Raw genomic sequence first — 13498 nt, forward strand, 5'->3', positions numbered from 1 at the left:
TGTAACAATTTTAACAAATAATTGAATATCATGAAATGTATTGGCTAAATTACTACTAAATAAATTTTGATCGATACTCTAACTATTTATCTATGAAGTCTAATCGAAATATTATCAAACCTACAGGCAACTATCTCACAATTATTATTTTTTTGAAAAAAGGGAAGTGTTACAATTTACCCCGTGGTTGGGGCTAGTTGTAACATCTGCTAGAGCAAGTAGTAACAACAAAAATTACACCTTCAATTGTTTAATTTTTTCACATCTTGGATCACTTTGCTTTGTATATAACAAAAACTAACTGTAGGTATTTCTATAATGTGTTTTTTATGAAATAGTTAACTGGAAAAAAAATATAATCAACAAATTAAAGATTTAAGATTTTAACTATCTTTCTTATTCTGTACTGAAGTATAATATATATAAGGTACTTATATCATGTCATGAAGTATATAAGGTACTTATATCATGTCAACATGGCACTTATTATACATCCATGCAGTCTGTGCTCTGTTCACGTAGTTTTTAAAAGGGCCGTAGACTCCTACATCTCCTACAGGTTGCAAATTGTGGGAGCAATTGGAGGGAAACTATAACATGACAACATTGTTTTCTTTGGCTTTTTCGACAACTGGAATATTCACATGTGAGCCATGGTTATCAAGCAGTAACAGAACTGTCTCTTTCTTGGTAGGTTTCGCGTCTTTGATAAAATGATCTACAAAAATCAAACATTCTTTATCAGTCATCCACCCTGAAGAATTACCAGCTCCAATGCAATCTTGAGGTCCACCGCGAATGAACATTTCTGAGTATTTAAGCCGGGGAAAAATGAACATCGGCTGTCAGTAACTTACAGCAATCTGGGGGCAAATTGTAACATGTTACAACAAACCCCGAGGTTTTGTTACAACTAGCCCCTTGATATAGTTCTTAATATTTATCACGATAACTATTAAATCAACTTAGTAATCTTGAAAACTGTTATACAACATCATAAATAGTTATATTTTAGCATAAAATAAAATACATAAAACTTCAAAGCTACGAAAATAGTGAAACTAACCAAAAATTTACGTTAGTAAAATTATAGGTTACCTGTCAACAATAAAGCATTTGCACACACCCACTCACTGAGCCGCCTGGCGGGACCCTGGCTGTGGTAAAGTGGCGTGGCACGTTATAAGTTTAAGATTAGGTAAAAAAAAACGTGAATAAAATTCAAATTCCTATTGAAAAAGGTCTGTTACTATTTACCCCTGTTACAACAAGCCCCACGCTCCCCTATACGAATGTACGATCTAAGTATCTAAGTTGCTATCTTATTTGGCGATCGGACAAGTGTAAATTAAAAATACTAACCTACAAATACATTTTTAATCATATCTATAAGCTTTATAAATAAAAATGAATCCCAAAAAATTTTGTTAAGTGTAAAACTCAAAGACGGCTGGACCAATTCATTTTTTAGAATTATTTTATGTGAATAAGGAGCAAATAATTTCAATTTCAATATGTGTTTAGGTTTTTATTCCGGAAAAGCAAACAGTCTCAATCTAGTATTATATCAAAATGTTCCAAATGTTAGTACGTAGCTACTACGAAAAAAATATGTTAAGGCGAAAAGTTCGCGGGGGCCAACGCTAGTTATCATTAAATTCCGTATTATCAAAACGAATTAGAACCAACTCAAAAATGCACTAAAAACTAGTCAATAACAATATGTTTTATTTGTTGATTGACTTGGACAAAGAGACGTGTTAATTAATTTATTATTATTACATATTCATATAAAAGGGTATGAATATAGAATAATGATCTAATGCGGCTACAACTTTGAATCTTGGCTGTAGATTGGATCCGATTCTTCAATCATTTTTAGTTTATAGACAAGGATCAGCGTTCTGTGTCTGAAAGGTTATAAAGTACACCTACTTACACACAAAAATCCCACGAAATCTAGTTTTTAATCCGCCCAAAAATATTTATTTATCCATTTCCTTATAGTTTTAGCTTTAGTAACAATTATTCTTTTTTTTTTATTTAGTGCACAGCCGGGACTCGAACCTACGACCTCAGAGATGAGAATCGCACGCTGAAGCCACTAGGCCAACACTGCTCTCAATAGTCATAAGACTTAAATGTTTCCATAATTAATCTTTAAATTATTGCATGACTAATTTATTCTAAATATTTTCCGTCCTTTCACAGCTCATCCTTATCTCGTAAGAGGCGATACAACCTTCAAATGTCTTTACCAATTTAAGTATAAGTTAATGTTCACTTAATTTGCAAGCAGAAATCTAAACAATTCTTAATTACACTGTCGATCACTTGTAGGAAAGAGAACTTGATTTGTACAATCGTGAACGACTCGTATTTAAGATTATTCAATAGTTATTTTAAGATATCGCTGAATATGTTTAATAGTTGTTAGAAATTCGTTAATTTTTGTTGGCATTAAACCCGGAAGCAACTTCCAATATTATTCAACACTAATCACTTACCCTTATTTCTAAAAATAAATTAGTCCTATTATTATTATGGGTATTAGAATATGATTTAAATTTAAAAAATCGGACAAACAAATATGTTGTCGGTACCTTGCCTAAAGGGACTCCTTTTAATAATATATTTTACTTACTATAATTTAAGGTTAGTTATTGTTTTAAGTTAAGGAAATACTGTTATTTGATTGTTATGTTTAGGTTTTTCCTATCAAAATGAGTGTAATCCAAATTTGGCACACTAATATTTTAATTTAGGTGGTGAAATCAGAATTACAGGAAGTTATTGAATAAATCTGAATTGTATCTATGTAATATGTATATAAGATACGTGATAGAGGTAACAATAAATATGAATTTAAAATTACACTCAAAATTTACTAATGCAATATTGCTATACCTAGATATAGTTGGACAGGCAATTAATGAAATTGGTAGAGGCCAACTGAATTTCTTTGAACGATACATGTAAGTTGGTAAAATATTTTATTTTAATAAGTGGACGAGGAAAGGATTCAAACTAAATAACAAAATGTAAATTTTATTCACAAAAATGTCACGGTCTATGGTGTAAAAAATATTTTTTCAAGTTGGAGCCTCTACCATAAGTTCTTTCGTAGTCATCATCCTAAAGAGTGGCATTATTTCACCGGACCTCGTTAAATACCAGAATAAGTCAAAGAGTTTGTACCATAAACTAGTATATAATTTATGTTTATACCATAAAAATGTTGAAAGAAAGATCACGCATATTTACTAACAAAGCCTCAAGGAGGTACTTCTACGCATAAACCTATTTGTCAAGAGAGTTATTTTACGCATATAATTACTAGCAAAGTATTAAGAAGGTATTTCGACGCATAAATCTAATTGGCGAGAGAGTTATTTTGCGCATATATTTACTAGCAAAGCCTCAAGAAGGTACTTCTACGCATAAACCTATTTGTCAAGAGAGTTATTTTACGCATATAATTACTAGAAAAGTCATAATAAGGTACTTCTACGTATCAATCTTATTAGCAAGAGAGTTATTTTGCGCATATATTTACTAGAAAAGTTTTAAGAAGGTACTTCTACTCATCAAGGCAAGAGAGTTATTTTGCGCATTTATTTACTAGAAAAGTTTTAAGAAGGTACTTCTACGCATCAAGGCAAGAGAGTTATTTTGCGCATATATTTACTAGCAAAGTCTCAAGAAGGTACTTGAACACGAAATGAAATGAAATGAAATGAAATGAAATAGTTTATTCTTGCAAGTAGGACTATATAAATCACTTTTACAATGTCTTCCTAAACTAGATGAAGTCGACATTTCCTAACTGACTGCCCTGAGAAGAAATGTCGAAACAAACTCGGGGGTCTTAGTCTCTTTTATAGTCCAGATAATACAATAATAAATTAATAAGTTGGTGTAAACAAATGCAGAGTATTTACTGGACTGGTCTTTTGAAGAAAGAACCAGATCGATCTGAGCAAGCCTGCGCCAGCAGACGGCTAGCATGCCCCGAATAGCTCATGCAGCTCAACCATTTTTGAGGGAGCTGCACAACCCGGTACACAACAACACCGCCAGTGGCACCATAAAAATATGTGGGGCAACAACTCACTCAGATCGCCAGCCCAAAATAACTATAGACAAAAATGTATCAAATTATAAATCAAGCAAAAGAGTTTATGATATACCCGCATAATGTTTACACTTACAATGGATACAAAATGTATTTTTAAGGTGTACCTTAAAGCAAGGAAAAAATAATAAAATTAAAAATATAATCGTAATATAAACATTATTCACTTGGCATGTCAAAGTGTAAAATATTGTATGCAAAAGCACAAAACATGTCAGTATTGTAGAAAAAGAAAAAATGAATATGCACTAAGCACAAAACATGTCAGTAATGTAGAGAAAAAAAATGTAAAAAAATGAATATGCACTAAGCACAAACATGTCAATAGAATAAAATAAAATGCATATGCAAAAGCACAAGACATGTCAGATTGTAAATATGTACAACATGCAAAAAAAAAAAAAAAAAAAGAAGTGAAAGACAGCTTAAAAAAAAAAACACAAGCGATAGCTGTATAAGCGAGCAGCTCAATCCCAGGCGTTTCTATCATTTAAATAATCGGATACACGTCAATCTAATTGGCAAGAACCTCATCATCGAGTGCTAGGAACCTGTTTGGTCTGTTTTCATTTATATCCCTACCGTAATCTAGAATATGTACCGTAAAGATGGATATGATATATTTCCTAACGCATATAAATATAAAATATAAAGATTTACTCTATACTATATACCTGTACACGATTGAGTACATTCCACCGTTCATTCTACAATTACGATCATTACGTGGCTCACACAAGGTCACCATCGTGTGAAGTCTTCGACGAGGAAACTTACTTGAGATGACCCTAAAACTCATTTGCTTAGCGTCACATAAAACATTGATTATGACCTTTTAATACGCCTTTAGTTGCATATTCCTGATTTAATGGATTACTTACTTAGATCAGTTACACCTAATCCAATAATATAAAAAGTAACAAGATTCTCTTGGGTTTTGCAACTCCAGTTGTGCACGTTTTTTGCGCATACTATGGTCGTACTATGAAGGAATATATCGCAAACAAATTAAGTCGCAATAGAGTATTAATAAATTATAAAAATGCACTGTTTATAATACGTAGCTGTCTTGGATCACTGTAATGAAAGTGTGATATGTTATATATTTAAAAATACGAATTGAAATCACTTGTTATTTGATTAATTGTGTAAAATGTTGGCTTGAGCTTATTAAAAAAGATATAATTGACTAAAATACATGTTCGTGAAATAAAGAATTCTTGTTCTAAAATTTTCCGTTTCGTTTTCACGTTTTAATTGTAGTTTTTTCTCATTTTTTTCTACACATTTCGTATCCGCCCAGATCGTGAGAGGAAGGCCATACAGCCTTTTGTTACGACGCATCGCTAAATAACATAACCTTACTTTAACTACTTAATTCATACTTGTTCTATAAGTATAAAAAATCCGATTTATTTATCACGGAAGTTTTTTTGTAGTCGACTAAGGCAACTTAGAATGTTTGTGGTAAAATGATATTAAATAATGAGCGCACTTTAACATTTAAGTTTTAAGAAAACCGGTGGGGCTACAACCTTTTAGGTTTCGTAATCATTTGTTTTTTCGAATAGGCAAGAAGTGTGGCATTCTGTGCCTGACACACGCTGTCGACTATTGGGGTTCAGTGTATTGGTTTCCTTCAGCGTCTGAGTATTAAATGGGAAAATAGAAAGCCTATCGATGCCAGCCGAGCACAGGGATCACAGTAGCTGAAAACACTAAGCTAAGACTGTTCGAGAGCTTAGAAATTCTGAAAAAATCCTTATATTTTTGTCATTAAGAAATCAGTTCAGCCTTGCGATTCTGTAACTCACTTTTCGAACTCGCACAGCGGTTTTCGAAGCGGTTGTTTATCACAATGCCAAATCGTAAAATGACGGTTTCACGGCTGATTTGAGCGCGACCGCCGCTGCGAAAACCGCTGTGCGAGTTCGAAAAGTGAGTTACAGAATCACAAGGCTGACTTCGTACTTTTAGTTATACTACTATAGAAATTTGTCGTAAAATGATATATTAGAATTCAGGAGAAAATATTAGCTTCCCTCCACGTATTTGTTTCTCATATCTCTTTTAACTCTCTCAATTATAACTCTCCAATTCTAATATCGTTGTTAATCGATCTGATTTTAATAAGTATATAACACAAAGGGGCATCTCAGAAGACAATGCATTACGACCTACATGGATAAGACAAATTCTTCTGAACGTGGGCGACCGCAAAAACTGTCCTATGACATTGCCGCACCTTACATGATGCTATATAGTTTTCAAGGTTGATTTAGGTTTTTATTTTGTGTTTGAGATCGGACAATTGCTTCGGCCCACACAGTGTTGGTGGAAGTGATAGCGAAAAGCGTTTGTGGAACGCGTAGTTTGGTAAGTGGTTCAGTTATTATAACAAGTGAAAGAAGTTGGTATAATCAACATCAATAAGGGTAGTTATGAAAATTATAAAAGAAATAAAAAATCTTAACAGCTACATTTAGTTACATATCTGCTTAAAAGTTTGTGAAGACGGTGATTACATTTATGGGAATCAAACTTGATTTCTAAAATCAACAGGAAAGTTACATCATTTAAAAAAATCCTTACAGTGGTAAGATATCAATCCAAAGCGATAAAGCCGTCAGTTGCTTATTTATTCCCAGTATAAGCGATTGATCCTATTATAAAACAACATTTAAAGCCTATATTCTAGGTTTTATAAAGTAAAATAATATAATGAAAAAAATTAAAATATCTTACATATATTATGTCTAGTGACATAAATTAAACATCGTCGATCAGACGGCAAAGACAACATTACAAAAGAGTTTATATAAAATACAATATAGACAAGAGTTTGTATAGGAAAATATATTATGTTTTCCTTACATATGTATTTCTTTATTGACGTTCATGTGTTCAATGAATAAATAATTAAACTTAGCAAATTAAATTTATTTCGTAGTAATTATAGTTACCTGTGAATAACGCCAACATTGGGGCTCCAAGCATGACTGCGTAGGCGAAGAAATTTCGGCAGGTAGCTTATGTTAATCAGACACGGATCTTTTGTTTTGATAAGTTAAGGTCTGTTGCACTTAAGCTCGTTTTATTCTAAAGATGCAGATATTGTTAAAGTTTTTTACGCATTCACTTAACCTTGCTTTTTAAGGAAAAATTACTTAATGGGTAAAAATAAAATATTCTCACTGCATTGTAAAAAATACACAATACAATTTTAAAAACCTCATAAGGCCAGAAAAATTTCAACATAAAGATATTAAGATAAAAAATCATAAACTGTCTTTCTTATAAGTAACACAAGTTATAAAAATAAAAATCTTTTAGCCTGCGCTAGTCTCAGGATTCTGTCTAAGCGGGATACTTATCGCAATAGACTGTTTAATAAGATTTCAAAAACTATTTCAGATTATTTGTATTTCGGTTTATAAGGCTCTAATAATTCAAACAAAACATTCATAATTTCAAAAAGCGCTTTTCTAGGCAAATAGGCGGTCAAGAAAAGTCTAGTTTTTTACGTGTTAATTATCTACTATATAAAAATAAGTCGGGTTTTCCTTCCTGACGCTATAACTCCAGAGAGCACGAACCGATTTCCACGGTTTTGCATTCGTTGGAAAGGTCTCGGGCTCCGTGAGGTTTATAGCAAAGGAAATTCAGGAAAAATTTCAACAGAAAAGCGGGATCACCAAACGAAATGTTACATAAAACGAAGCCATCTGGTGGCGAAACGGAGTTCGCCAAGTTTGCTAGTTCTTAATAAACACAAATACATGTTTCTATCAAGAAACAGTCTCTGACGAAAAACTCCACGACAGTGTTGGATTAGACCGGCGAAGACAGATCATTAACCAGCATGCTACCGTCGTTTCGACTAATCTGTGAACGTTTCGAGTCTCGTGACTGACGTCTGAACATTTTTAATTATGGGTTTTTTGATAAATTATTTATTCGGTACCTTATACAAAAACATATGTATAAAAAGCAGGTTACATAAGTTATTAGTAAATTAATGATTATTTACGAGTTATTTTACTCCATAACTCTTTTCTAAGTCATGTTTTTACGGATTTCTACATATACGGAAGCAGCTTCCTTCACTTGGTAAAATAATATGCGCTGGTTCGGCTGTCGCGTGTCAGTATAGTAAAGGAAGGAATCCCAAAAAAACCGATCAGACTAAAACTAGCACTTGCCATCAACGGTGGTGTGTCCTGTTCCAAGCAGTGGATCCTTAATTATTGTAATGAGTAAATGCGTGTGCGCAGGCGACAATCCAACTGCGTATACACCATTTCGCCGGAACACAACCTACCATTTTAGGGGAAATGGTTTCCAGTTTGTTTGTCAAACTCATAGACAATTGCCATCCTTCTTTGACCTGTCAAATAACCTATTACTTACCACAACATATAAGCCGATAAGCTTATGTTATATAACATATAGTTCACCAGAAATAATAACCGTATAATAATAATAAAAGCCTTTATTGCTGTAATTACTTATATTAGTACATCTTAGGGTCCTTCAAGAAAAGAGCGTACCAATTCTTAAAAGGCCGGCAACGCACTCGCGAGTCCTCTGGCATTGAGAGTGTCCATGGGCGGCGGTATCACTTAACATCAAGTGAGCCTCCTGCCCGTTTGCCCCCTGTTCTATAAAAAATGTGAAGTAGTAAAAAATTAACACTAAAAATAAAAAATAAATACTAATTAAATTTTAAAAAAAAATATTCCGAAAGCCGGTTGATTTCTGTTATACAGCTTGTTCTTGGACATAGGACTCCTCTAAGGGCTTCCACTCTTCTCTATTTCTAGCTTTACGTAGCCACCATATATGTATAACTAAATCAGTTGAATTCAACTTCTTTATGATTCTACTAGCCGTTTCCCACCCACTTTGCTGGGCGAATTAAAATAGGAAATAATTAAAATTTTATGTTTCATTATTTTATGTTTTCCATATTTTTCTTTTTAACTTCCCACTAAGAAAATTAAAATTTTTAGAAAATCGAGTTTTTAACAGATGTTGACGTTTTGAGGTTCTAGGAAGCCTCCCCGAATGCTTCCGCGGTGAAGTCCGTATGTATAAATTGTCATAAAAGTAAAACAGCAATAAAAAAATGAAGGAACGTTGTAATTTCGCATCGAATGGCAGTAGTTTCATGTCGATACGATCAGTGGTTTAGGCGTGAAGGAGCCTCAAACGAAGACCATTTTTCTTATATAGATAGACACTTTGTCTCGCGTAAAAATATTGATAACTGTTTTTGAGAATCCGAAACAAGTTAAACTCGCCAATGGGTTTAGTAGAAGTACTAGCGTATCGCAAAGACTATATTATCACAAGGTCTTAAAATAAAATTTATTATTATCCATTCCGATATTATGCAAGCAGCCAGGGAATATAAGTATAGTAGAACGTCTAGACAAATAGGAGTTACGTGTCGGTATAAATGTTAATTTTTTACTGTAAGTCGATGTAAGGTTATCCGCAATTTTTTGCCACTTTTGTGCTTTCGGTTATGAAATAGGTTTTTGTGCATTAGCTCAGAAATGATTATAACGAACATAAAGGTATTCGACCAATCGTGTAAGTATTTTGTTACAAATAGGAACTTTAAAAAAAATATTATAAAAGAAATTACCACTAAACTTACTATGGTTACATTTATACAAACAACAGTGGTTTTCTAATGTAACACATTATGATTTTATTGTATTATTCTGTAATATAAATAAATTAAAAAAATTGAGCTCAACTCGTGCGGGGCACTCAAATTCCTGTGTATATTTGAAATGGAAATACAAGTGTTCTTTGCTCTAAATAAATATAATTATTGTTTAGTCTGGGATTGAACCCGGGGCACCTCTTCTATAAGAGACTCTTAGAGCTAACGATTTTGAATACTATTCTTTATGCTTAAAATGCCAAGAGGAAAATCTACAAATATAAAAATTCATAAATGTATGAAGTACGGTGGTAAATCGCAGATGATTTTGATAGTCAAAATTTTACACAAAGGTTCGATTGAAACATTTGCGCGTTTCAGGCACGGATATCTTATGTTCTTAGCTATAAAGAGAGGAAAATCACGCAGAACTGTGGACAATTGGAAGGCTGTATATATTTATCTGATCACATTCAATTGTTACATATTTCCCGCATTTATGTACATAGTGACATTTTCGTATAAATAATTCATATTTACCTTTATTTTACTTTGTAACAGTAATTACGAGACAAACACCTTCTGTTCTGTAGTTAGGCTCTCTGTGGTAACTCGGTAACGTCCCACTTCAGTCAAGGTTCTCACACTAAAGCTCTATGACATCATGCCTTATATGAATGAAATCTTCAAGGAGTTATATACACTGCGACCTTACCTTAAAGTATATATTTGCACAACAAAGAAAACACAATGATGCTTTTTCATTTCCCTACTAAGGTCCTAACGTGAGGCAGTTCACAGTTTGCACGAAACGTAAGGTCTTAAGTACGCTATAAACGTAATTTTAATTTAGACTTCAACAACTAGTAATAAGGTTCAGTTTGCAATTTTGGTTTTTGTTTAAAATTTCGGCCTGAGTAATAAAAGTGTTAGTGTTACATGGCTTGTGCGAACGAATGTCACGTAGCTCTCGCCATTTTAGTTTTGATTTTTTTGCAAAAGTCATGCGACATTGAACTTTGTAACAATGTCGTATAGTTTATATTCAATTGTTCATTTAACTACGATGATTTGTAGGGAGCCACAGGGCGATTTGATAACGTATCATTATGTAAGATAAATGTGTGACAAGTACAAATATTGCAGTATGGTAAAACGTGCTTTTGACCAGCTCAAATATAGAAATTAACTATTTAATTCTTTAAAATAGATACTATTACAGTCAAGCCTGGGTAAGTGAGAATTGGATAAGTGAGAAAACTCTCGCTTATCCAGGTTTGACTGTACATGCGGTTCTTGTATACAGATTCATATGAAATGAGAATGAGTGAGATTATAATTTATATATTTTAGTATATTTTAACCAAACACATATGAGTTACTTTTTTGATAATCCTAAAATCTCCATACAAAATACCATTCGTATCACTTCGACATCCATCGTTCCACAAGTGAGCGATTCTTAAGGCAATTTTTGCCGCGCACCGCCACTATGTGGAACCAGCAGTACTGAAGTATTTCCGAACCAATTCGACTCAGGGTCCTTCAAGAAAAGTGCATACCAATTCTTAAAAGGACGGCAGCGCGCTCGCGAGCCTTCTGGCAGTGTTCGTGAGCCTCCTACCCGTTTCCCTCTTGTAACATAAAAAATCTATGTCTAACTAATAAGGGATATTAAGCTACCAACCAAGAAGTCGTTTGAAGCATGTCTATGTGAATTAAATAAGTCGTTAAAATATATTTATATAAAAAGTCTAGAAAATGTCAAATGACACATTTTAAATACGTCTCCAGAGTTCCAGTGCAGTTTAAAGCGGCTTTATCGTTAAAAAACGATGTATAATGCAATAAAAAAGTGCATTTTGAAATCTTACTCATAACAATTCTGTCTCTTACATCCTAGTACACATCATATAAAAATTAATAGGCATGATAAAATAACGCTAAATATATGAAAAGACTGCGAATGAAAATAACAGGCGGATGCGTTCGAGGCTAATGTAAAAAAAAGCTTGGCAGAAGTGAATGGAACAAAATTAAACGTCATATCTATTGTTCAATTACCTATGAGACGCAAAGGTTGAAGATGTATAATCAAGCATTTTTCGAGTTAAAAATATATTATAATTCAAGTTATAAATATATTAATGGTGAGAAGCGATTTTGCGGTATATGTATTATTAGGTACATGCATAAAGTGACCATTTATTCCTTGACTCAAAACGAGACATTGGTTTAAATTAGGTCAAGTAATAAGTAGTCAAAAAGTTTTTTAAAGTTATTTATTTAGAAAAACTTGGCATAAAAGTTACGTATCACAAAATATACGTATAGGTACCCAAAATGTTAGTTTAGATTTCAAATAAGAATAAAACTCTTGGCACGTTTTTTTTATTATCTGCTGTTTTTTTTATATTTTCGGACAAAAGGGACAATTTTGTGTCCCACAGTTCATTTCGGGGACACCGAGACTCGTGATTGGAAAAGGGACAGTCCCGTTCAAAACGGGACGTTATACGTTATACATGCATAGAAAATTTAAATTTATATTCTCAAATGTATTCACACAAAAATATTAATATTTCAGCAGCGCTACAACCCTACATGGGCCTCAGATTGCATCCTATTCTTTGATCAATTTATTTCATAGATGTCGCCTGATGAATGTCATCAGTTATTGGATTTGAGACACGCAGGTTTCTTCACGATGGTTTCCTTCACCGCATGAGCGTGTGTTAAATTCGCATAGACAGAAAAAAAGAGAAAGTCTATTGGAAACTGGTGGGAACTAACCTACTATCTCCGGGATGTCACAAGCCACTAACTGCACTGCACATAAATATTAATCTTACATATATAACGCGATAATCTTTAAAATACCGAACAGATTGGCGTGCCGTTTTACCAATAGATAGTATGATTCCAGTGTAAGGTTAAAGAATCTAATTGATTATAGTTTCATTTAAATTGACTGAAATATTGATTATTGTTAACTGTCGCAAAAGCTAGCCGAAACAAACAAAATTCATGCTCTTAGCTACGGCGGCATCTAGTAATGCAATAAATTGAATAGACACAAATTCTTATTCACAACAGACGCGATTTTATCTACCCAGCGGTTGATAAAATCGCGTCGGCTACACTCACTAGTTTAGCAGAAATTTATTATCGTGTTATATATATTAATATTAATAATTGAAAGGTTGATTAAAACCTGCACAGTGTACAGCCGGTGTATCGTCAGTGCCCCAAGACGGGAGACCCTCAAAGAAAGGCTCTATATTTATAATTATAAATAAAATAAAAATAATATATTTAATTATTATAATTACAAAACTACTATAACTGTCCTATATGATAAAGTAAACTAATAATAAAATAGGGCCGTTAAATTTTAGTTAAGTTAAGTTAAGATTCATTAAAAGATTTTAAAAAGTTGTCTTAATAATAATACAAATGCACCGAGTGTTAAGTTTTCTGATACGCCGAATTAAAAAAAGCCCATAAACATAAAAAAGATTGTCATCACCATCTCTGTTCGTCGAAATGGCAATAACAATAAATTATGCAAATTTTCTAAAAGCTAATCATCGCATTGTTTTGTAAAAACACGAAAGCAAAAGTATTCGAAACCGAACTTCAAGGAAAACAAAAAAATAGATTTTTTACAATTCGATTTAACAATG

The 13498-nt window shown here is 32.9% G+C and overlaps 1 long non-coding RNA gene across 1 annotated transcript; it reads left to right on the plus strand.

Annotated features, from left to right (window-relative positions):
* The first annotated feature begins 314 nt into the window (after window positions 1–314).
* On the plus strand, window positions 315–1198 carry LOC125059743. The gene is made up of 2 exons (XR_007118723.1): window positions 315–427; window positions 458–1198. It is a non-coding gene; the product is annotated as an uncharacterized LOC125059743 (long non-coding RNA).
* The last annotated feature ends 12300 nt before the right edge of the window (window positions 1199–13498 follow it).

The sequence above is a fragment of the Pieris napi genome, chromosome 20, assembly GCF_905475465.1.
Source record: "Pieris napi chromosome 20, ilPieNapi1.2, whole genome shotgun sequence".
In the NCBI taxonomy this organism is placed as follows: Eukaryota; Metazoa; Arthropoda; class Insecta; order Lepidoptera; family Pieridae; genus Pieris; species Pieris napi.